Here is a 9,246-nt window from a genome sequence, read left to right as displayed (position 1 = left end):
CTAATATGGTCATACATTGGGCAGGAGGTTAGGAAGTGCAGCTCAGTTTCCACCTCATTTTGTGGGCAGTGAGCACATAGCCTGTCTTCTCTTGAGAGCCATGTCTGCCTACGGCGGCCTTTCTCAATAGCAAGGCTATGCTCACTGAGTCTGTACATAGTCAAAGCTTTCCTTAATTTTGGGTCAGTCACAGTGGTCAGGTATTCTGCCGCTGTGTACTCTCTGTTTAGGGCCAAATAGCATTCTAGTTTGCTCTGTTTTTTTGTTAATTCTTTCCAATGTGTCAAGTAATTATCTTTTTGTTTTCTCATGATTTGGTTGGGTCTAATTGTGCTGTTGTCCTGGGGCTCTGTAGGGTGTGTTTGTGTTTGTGAACAGAGCCCCAGGACCAGCTTGCTTAGGGGACTCTTATCCAGGTTCATCTCTCTGTAGGTGATGGCTTTGTTATGGAAGGTTTGTGAATCACTTCCTTTTAGGTGGTTATAGAATTTAACGTCTCTTTTCTGGATTTTGATAATTAGTGGGTATCGGCCTAATTCTGCTCTGCATGCATTATTTGGTGTTCTACGTTGTACACGGAGGATATTTTTGCAGAATTCTGCGTGCAGAGTCTCAATTTGGTGTTTGTCCCATTTTGTGAAGTCTTGGTTGGTGAGCGGACCCCAGACCTCACAACCATAAAGGGCAATGGGCTCTATGACTGATTCAAGTATTTTTAGCCAAATCCTAATTGGTATGTTGAAATTTATGTTTCTTTTGATGGCATAGAATGCCCTTCTTGCCTTGTCTCTCAGATCGTTCACAGCTTTGTGGAAGTTACCTGTGGCGCTGATGTTTAGGCCAAGGTATGTATAGTTTTTTGTGTGCTCTAGGGCAACAGTGTCTAGATTGAATTTGTATTTGTGGTCCTGGTGACTGGACCTTTTTTGGAACACCATTATTTTGGTCTTACTGAGATTTACTGTCAGGGCCCAGGTCTGACAGAATCTGTGCATAAGATCTAGGTGCTGCTGTAGGCCCTCCTTGGTTGGTGACAGAAGCACCAGATCATCGGCAAACAGCAGACATTTGACTTCGGATTCTAGCAGGGGGAGGCCGGGTGCTGCAGACTTTTCTAGTGCCCGCGCCAATTCGTTGATATATATGTTGAAGAGGGTGGGGCTTAAACTGCATCCCTGTCTAACCCCACGACCCTGTGTGAAGAAATGTGTGTGTTTTTTGCCAATTTTAACCGCACACTTGTTGTTTGTGTACATGGATTTTATAATGTCGTATGTTTTACCCCCAACACCACTTTCCATCAGTTTGTATAGCAGACCCTCATGCCAGATTGAGTCGAAGGCTTTTTTGAAATCAACAAAGCATGAGAAGACTTTGCCTTTGTTTTGGTTTGTTTGGTTGTCAATTAGGGTGTGCAGGGTGAATACATGGTCTGTTGTACGGTAATTTGGTAAAAAGCCAATTTGACATTTGCTCAGTACATTGTTTTCATTGAGGAAATGTACGAGTCTGCTGTTAATAATAATGCAGAGGATTTTCCCAAGGTTACTGTTGACACATATCCCACGGTAGTTATTGGGGTCAAATTTGTCTCCACTTTTGTGGATTGGGGTGATCAGTCCTATCTCTCTCCTTCCTCCCTGTCTCTATCTCCATCTCTGTCCCTCTCCTTCCTCCCTGTCTCTATCTCCATCTCTATCCCTCTCCTTCCTCCCTGTCTCTATCTCCATCTCTATCTCTCTCCTTCCTTCTTGTCTCTATCTCCATCTCTATCCCTCTCCTTTCTCCCTGTCTCTATCTCCATCTCTATCCCTCTCCTTCTCCCTGTCTCTGTCTCTCTCCTTCATCCCTATATCTCCTGTCTCTATCTCTCCTGTCTCTATCTCTCCTGTCTCTATCTCTCCTGTCTCTATCTCTCTATCTCTCCAACAGGGTGTATTTGCTGTAGCTGCTCTTTGTGGAGCAGAAATGGAAGTACATCAGACAGCAGGCAACAGGCAGCAGGCAGCAGGCAGCAAGCAGCAGGCAGCAGGCAACAGGCAGCAGGCAGCAAGCAGCAGGCAGCAAGAAGCAGGCAGCAGGCAACAGGCAGCAGGCAGCAAGCAGCAGGCAGCAAGAAGCAGGCAGCAGGCAGCAGGCAGAAAGGAGCAGGCAGCAGGCAGAAAGGAGCAGGCAGAAATGAGCAGGCAGAAAGGCAGAAAGGAGCAGGCAGCAGGCAGAAAGGAGCAGGCAGCAGGCAGAAAGGAGCAGGCAGCAGGCAGAAAGGCAGAAAGGAGCAGGCAGCAGGCAGAAAGGAGCAGGCAGAAAGCAGCAGGCAGAAAGGAGCAGGCAGAAAGGAGCAGGCGGCAGGCAGAAAGGAGCAGGCAGAAAGGAGCAGGCAGAAAGGCAGAAAGGAGAAGGCAGAAAGGCAGAAAGGAGCAGGCAGAAAGGCAGAAAGGAGCAGGCAGCAGGCAGAAAGGAGCAGGCAACAGGCAGAAAGGAGCAGGCAGCAGGCAGAAAGGAGCAGGCAGAAAGGCAGAAAGGAGCAGGCAGCAGGCAGAAAGGAGCAGGGAGCAGGCAGAAAGGAGCAGGGAGCAGGCAACAGGCAGCAGGCAACAGGCAACAGGCAGCAGGCAGCAGGCAACAGGCAGCAGGCAACAGGCAACAGGCAACAAGCAACAGGCAGCAGGCAACAGGCAACAGGCAGCAGGCAGAAAGGAGCAGGCAGCAGGTAGAAAGGACCAGGGAGCAGGCAACAGGCAGCAGGCAACAGGCAGCAGGCAACAGGCAGCAAGCAGCAGGCAACAGGCAGCAGGCAGAAAGGAGCAGGAAGCAGGCAGAAAGGAGCAGGCAGAAAGGCAGAAAGGAGCAGGCGGCAGGCAGAAAGGAGCAGGCAGCAGGCAGAAAGGCAGAAAGGAGAAGGCAGCATGCAGAAAGGAGCAGGCAGCAGGCAGAAAGGAGCAGGCAGAAAGGCAGAAAGGAGCAGGCAGAAAGGCAGAAAGGAGCAGGCAGAAAGGCAGAAAGGAGCAGACAGCAGGCAGAAAGGAGCAGGCAACAGGCAGAAAGGAGCAGGCAACAGGCAGAAAGGAGCAGGCAACAGGCAGAAAGGAGCAGGCAGCAGGCAGAAAGGAGCAGGCAGAAAGGCAGAAAGGAGCAGGCAGCAGGCAGAAAGGAGCAGGCAGTAAGGCAGAAAGGAGCAGGCGGCAGGCAGAAAGGAGCAGGCAGCAGGCAGAAAGGAGCAGGCAGAAAGGCAGAAAGGAGAAGGCAGCATGCAGAAAGGAGCAGGCAGCAGGCAGAAAGGAGCAGGCAGAAAGGCAGAAAGGAGCAGGCAGAAAGGCAGAAAGGAGCAGGCAGAAAGGCAGAAAGGAGCAGGCAGCAGGCAGAAAGGAGCAGGCAACAGGCAGAAAGGAGCAGGCAACAGGCAGAAAGGAGCAGGCAGCAGGCAGAAAGGAGCAGGCAGAAAGGCAGAAAGGAGCAGGCAGCAGGCAGAAAGGAGCAGGCAGCAGGCAGAAAGGAGCAGGCAGCAGGCAGAAAGGAGCAGGCAGAAAGCAGCAGGGAGCAGGCAGAAAGGATCAGGCAGCAGGATAGCATTCATTAGTCTACACCAACAGCACAGCAGCAGAAAACTCCACTCTCTGTAGCTGCAGGGCGATCTACTGCTAATGGTTTACAGTCCTCTGTAAAAACACATGTTTTATACTGATATATGTGTACAAACGGTAACTGGACAGATACTGATGGAGGATCTTCATTTGAGCCAGTTTGCTTTAAACAGGAAAAGAATCCTGCAGCAACAGGAAATGCAAATTATTATGTGAATTATAATTCTAAGTTTACATTTAACGTGGAAATTACAAACTTCAGAAGTCTTTTAAACCTTGAATACACTACCAGTCTGCATTGTCTGCCGTGATAGTGATCAAATGAAGATCCTAGATCTGCACTGTTCTCTCGTTATGCTTTGGTTGAATGTTCTCTGAGTTGAAAAGGACAGGCTTGGATGACTCAGCTCCATGACACAGTGTCAGTCATTATCAGTGGCCATCGGCTTGAGGTCCATGTGTCCCTCAGCCTGCACCTACACCTGTCACAGACAGAGGGGGCTCTCTCCCTGGGATTGGACTGGACTGGAGAGCAGCTGGGACTGGAGAGAAAGAGGGGGGGGGGGGGGGGGGTGGAGAATAGGAGAGAGGGAGGGGGAGAGAGGGAGAGAGAGGGGGTGGAGAATAGGAGAGGGAGGGGGAGAGAGGGGGTGGAGAGAGGGAGAGAGAGGGGAGTGGGGGGGTGGATAAATGGAGAGAGGGAGGGGGAGAGAGGGGGTGGAGAAAGGGAGAGAGAGGGGGTGGAGAAAGGGAGAGGGAGGGGGAGAGAGAGATAGGCACTAGAACAGTTCACTCTTGATATGAGCCTCCCTCTATCTCAGACCAGCTGATTGATTTGATATATTTATAGTATTGGTTCCGTGGCAACGACCCTGAGCTATCTCTCTTTCTTGCTCCTCACGCTCCCTTCATCTCTGTCTGCACTCTTCACACCCTTCCCTCTCACCTCCTTCATCTCTGTCTGCACTCTTCTCACCCTTCCCTCTCACCTCCTTCATCTCTGTCTGCACTCTTCTCACCCTTCCCTCTCGCCCCCTTCATCTCTGTCTGCACTCTTCTCACCCTTCCCTCTCACCCCCTTCATCTCTGTCTGCACTCTTCTCACCCTTCCCTCTCAACCCCTTCATCTCTGTCTGCACTCTTCTCACCCTTCCCTCTCAACCCCTTCATCTCTGTCTGCACTCTTCTCACCCTTCCCTCTCAACCCCTTCATCTCTGTCTGCAGTCTTCTCACCCTTCCCTCTCACCCCCTTCATCTCTGTCTGCAGTCTTCTCACCCTTCCCTCTCAACCCCTTCATCTCTGTCTGCAGTCTTCTCACCCTTCCCTCTCACCCCCTTCATCTCTGTCTGCAGTCTTTTCACCCTTCCCTCACCCTCTTTCTCTCTGTCTCTCTCTGTTCCTCTCTCTCTCAATTCAATACAAGGGGCTTTATTGGCATGGGAAACATATGTTAACATTGCCAAAGCAAGTGAGGTAGATAATAAATAAAGTGAAACAAACAATAAAATATGACCAGTAAATGTTACACAACAGTTTCAGAGGAATAGAGACCTTTCAAATGTGATATTATCTCTCTCTCTCTCTCTCTCTCTCTCTCTCTCTCTCTCCCCCTCTCTCTCTCTCTCTCTAGCCCTCTCTCTCCTCACCCTCCTTTCTCTCTCTCTCTCTCTCTCTCTCTCTCTCTCTCTCTCTCTCTCTCTCTCTCTCTCTCTCTCTCTCTCTCTCTCTCTCTCTCTCTCTCTCTCTCCCCCCCCCTCTCACTCTCTCTCTTTCTCTCTCCCCTCTCTCTCTCTCTCTAGCCCCCCCCCCCCCCCATCTCTCTCTCTCTCTCTCTCTCTCTCTCTCTCTCTCTCTCTCTCTCTCTCTCTCCTCCCTGTGTCTGTCTGTAGCAGGGAGCTATCCTGCTGCTGCATGGGGATTTGGGCGTTTAGTTAATGGTACATATCATATCAGGATTTCACACTGCCTCCCCCCAGGGAGCCTGGCCACGCTCGCAGCAATTATAGTGACAGCTAGCGGGCTGCAGGCTGCAGACACCACCAGGCTGGATCCAAACTAAAGCCTCTACCAGGCTCCTCTCTCACTCTCTCGCTCTCTTTCTTCACCTCCTCTCTGTACTGCTAACTAGCCCTGAGACTGAGGCCTGTAAGGACAGGACAGGGCAGAAGAGAGAGAGAAAGAGAGAGAGAGAGAGATTGGGTGGGTTTACATGTATTCCTCTTCGTTTTATTTAGTTTATCTGACTGACAGATGCTGACAGAGATGTTAGATGTAACATGCCTTTTTAAAGACTGTATTTTCATGCTACACTTTTTATACTATTTACACTATTATAATACACTATTATACTACACTATTATACTACACTATTATAATACACTATTATACTACACTATTATAATACACTATTATACTACACTATTATACTACACTATTATAATACACTATTATAATACACTATTATACTACACTATTATACTACACTATTATAATACACTATTATAATACACTATTATACTACACTATTATAATACACTATTATACTACACTATTTTACTACACTATTATAATACACTATAATATTACACTATTATAATACACTATTATATTACACTATTATAATACACTATTATAATACACTATTATACTACACTATTGTACTACACTGTTATACTACACTATTATATTACACTATTATAATACACTATTATATTACACTATTATAATACACTATTATAATACACTATTATAATACACTATTATACTACACTATTATAATACACTATTATAATACACTATTATACTACACTATTATACTACGCTATTATAATACACTATTATATTACACTATTATAATATTATATTACACTATTATAATACACTATTATACTACACTATTATAATACACTATTATAATACACTATTATACTACACTATTATACTACACTGTTATACTACACTATTATACTACACTATTATACTACACTATTATAATACACTATTATACTACACTATTATAATACACTATTATACTACACTATTATAATACACTATTATAATACACTATTATACTACACTATTATACTACACTATTATATTACACTATTATAATACACTATTATACTACACTATTATATTACACTATTATAATACACTATTATACTACACTATTATACTACACTATTATATTACACTATTATACTACACTATTATACTACACTATTATACTACACTATTATAATACACTATTATACTACACTATTATACTACACTATTATACTACACTATTATATTACACTATTATAATACACTTATACTACACTATTATAATACACTATTATACTACACTATTATAATACACTATTATACTACACTATTATAATACACTATTATACTACACTATAATATTACACTATTATAATACACTATTATACTACACTATTATAATAAACTATAATATTACACTATTATACTACACTATTATAATACACTATATTACACTATTATACTACACTATTATAATACACTATATTACACTATTATAATACACTATTATATTACACTATTATACTACACTATTACACTACACTATTATACTACACTATTATACTACACTATTATAATACACTATTATATTACACTATTATACTACACTATTATACTACACTATTATATTACACTATTATAATACACTATTATATTACACTATTATAATACACTATTATACTACACTATTATATTACACTTATTGTATTACACCATTATACTACACTATTATACTACACTATTATATTACACTATTATATTACACTATTATATTACACTTATTGTATTACACTATTATACTACACTATTATACTGCACTTATTTTATTACTCTATTATACTACACTATTATACTACACTATTATATTACACTATACTACACTATTATACTACACTATTATAATACACTATTATACTACACTATTATACTACACTATTATACTACACTATTATACTACACTATTATACTACACTATTATATTACACTTATAATACACTATTATACTAAACTATTATATTACACTATTGTATTACACTATTATACTACACTATTATACTACACTATTATAATACACTATTATACTACACTATTATATTACACTATTATAATACACTATTATATTACACTATTATACTACACTATTATATTACACTATTGTATTACACTATTATACTACACTATTATACTACACTATTATAATACACTATTATATTACACTATTATAATACACTATTATATTACACTATTATACTACACTATTATAATACACTATTATATTACACCATTATAATACACCAGTATACTACACTATTATACTACACTATTATACTACACTGTTATACTAAACTATTATACTACACTATTATACTACACTATTATACTACACTATTATACTACACTGTTGTATTACACTATTATACTACACTATTATACTACACTATTATACTACACTATTATACTACACTATTATACTACACTATTATACTACACTGTTGTATTACACTATTATACTACACTGTTATACTAAACTATTATACTACACTATTATACTACACTATTATACTACACTATTATACTACACTGTTGTATTACACTATTATACTACACTATTATACTAAACTATTATACTACACTGTTGTATTACACTATTATACTACACTATTATACTACACTGTTGTATTACACTATTATACTACACTATTATACTACACTATTTTATTACACTATTATTCTACACTATTGTACTACACTATTATACTACACTATTGTATTACACTATTATACTACACTATGTTATTACAGTATTTTACCACAGTATTTTATTCTAGTCCTTTTCTGCCTTCCTTCAGTAGTGTTCCTGGGCAGTCAGTGTTCAATGTTATGTAGAGCAGCACAACTGCATCAGGCTGTAGTTTCAGTGTTGACCAACAAGATCAGGCTGTAGTCTCAGTGTTGGCAGACAAGATCAGGCTGTAGTCTCAGTGTTGACAGACAAGATCAGGCTGAAGTCTCAGTGTTGACAGACAAGATCAGGATGTAGTCTCAGTGTTGACAGACTTGCCTCTTAAACTCCAACCTCTCTCCTCCCTCCCCCTCTCTTCTCCTCTCTTTCTCTTTCACAGCCCATCTCCTCCTGTTTACCTGCCTCATACAGTCTACGTACCTAACCATGTAACACCTGCTGTCTTCAATTTACTTTATCTGTCTATCACTATCACTACCCACCTGTCTACCTAGACCAGCTATCACTATCACTACTCACCTGTCTACCTAGGCCAGCTATCACTATCACTACTCACCTGTCTACCTCGACCAGCTATCACTATCACTACCCACCTGTCTACCTGGACCAGCTATCACTATCACTACTCACCTGTCTACCTGGACCAGCTATCACTATCACTATCACTACTCACCTGTCTACCTCGACCAGCTATCACTATCACTACCCACCTGTCTACCTGGACCAGCTATCACTATCACTACCCACCTGTCTACCTGGACCAGCTATCACTATCACTACTCACCTGTCTACCTAGGCCAGCTATCACTATCACTACTCACCTGTCTACCTCGACCAGCTATCACTATCACTACCCACCTGTCTACCTGGACCA

The sequence above is a fragment of the Oncorhynchus mykiss genome, unplaced genomic scaffold (assembly GCF_013265735.2).
Source record: "Oncorhynchus mykiss isolate Arlee unplaced genomic scaffold, USDA_OmykA_1.1 un_scaffold_298, whole genome shotgun sequence".
Lineage (NCBI taxonomy): Eukaryota > Metazoa > Chordata > Actinopteri > Salmoniformes > Salmonidae > Oncorhynchus > Oncorhynchus mykiss.
The sequence above is the reverse complement of the archived record's forward strand: the minus strand, read 5'-3'. Positions refer to the sequence as shown.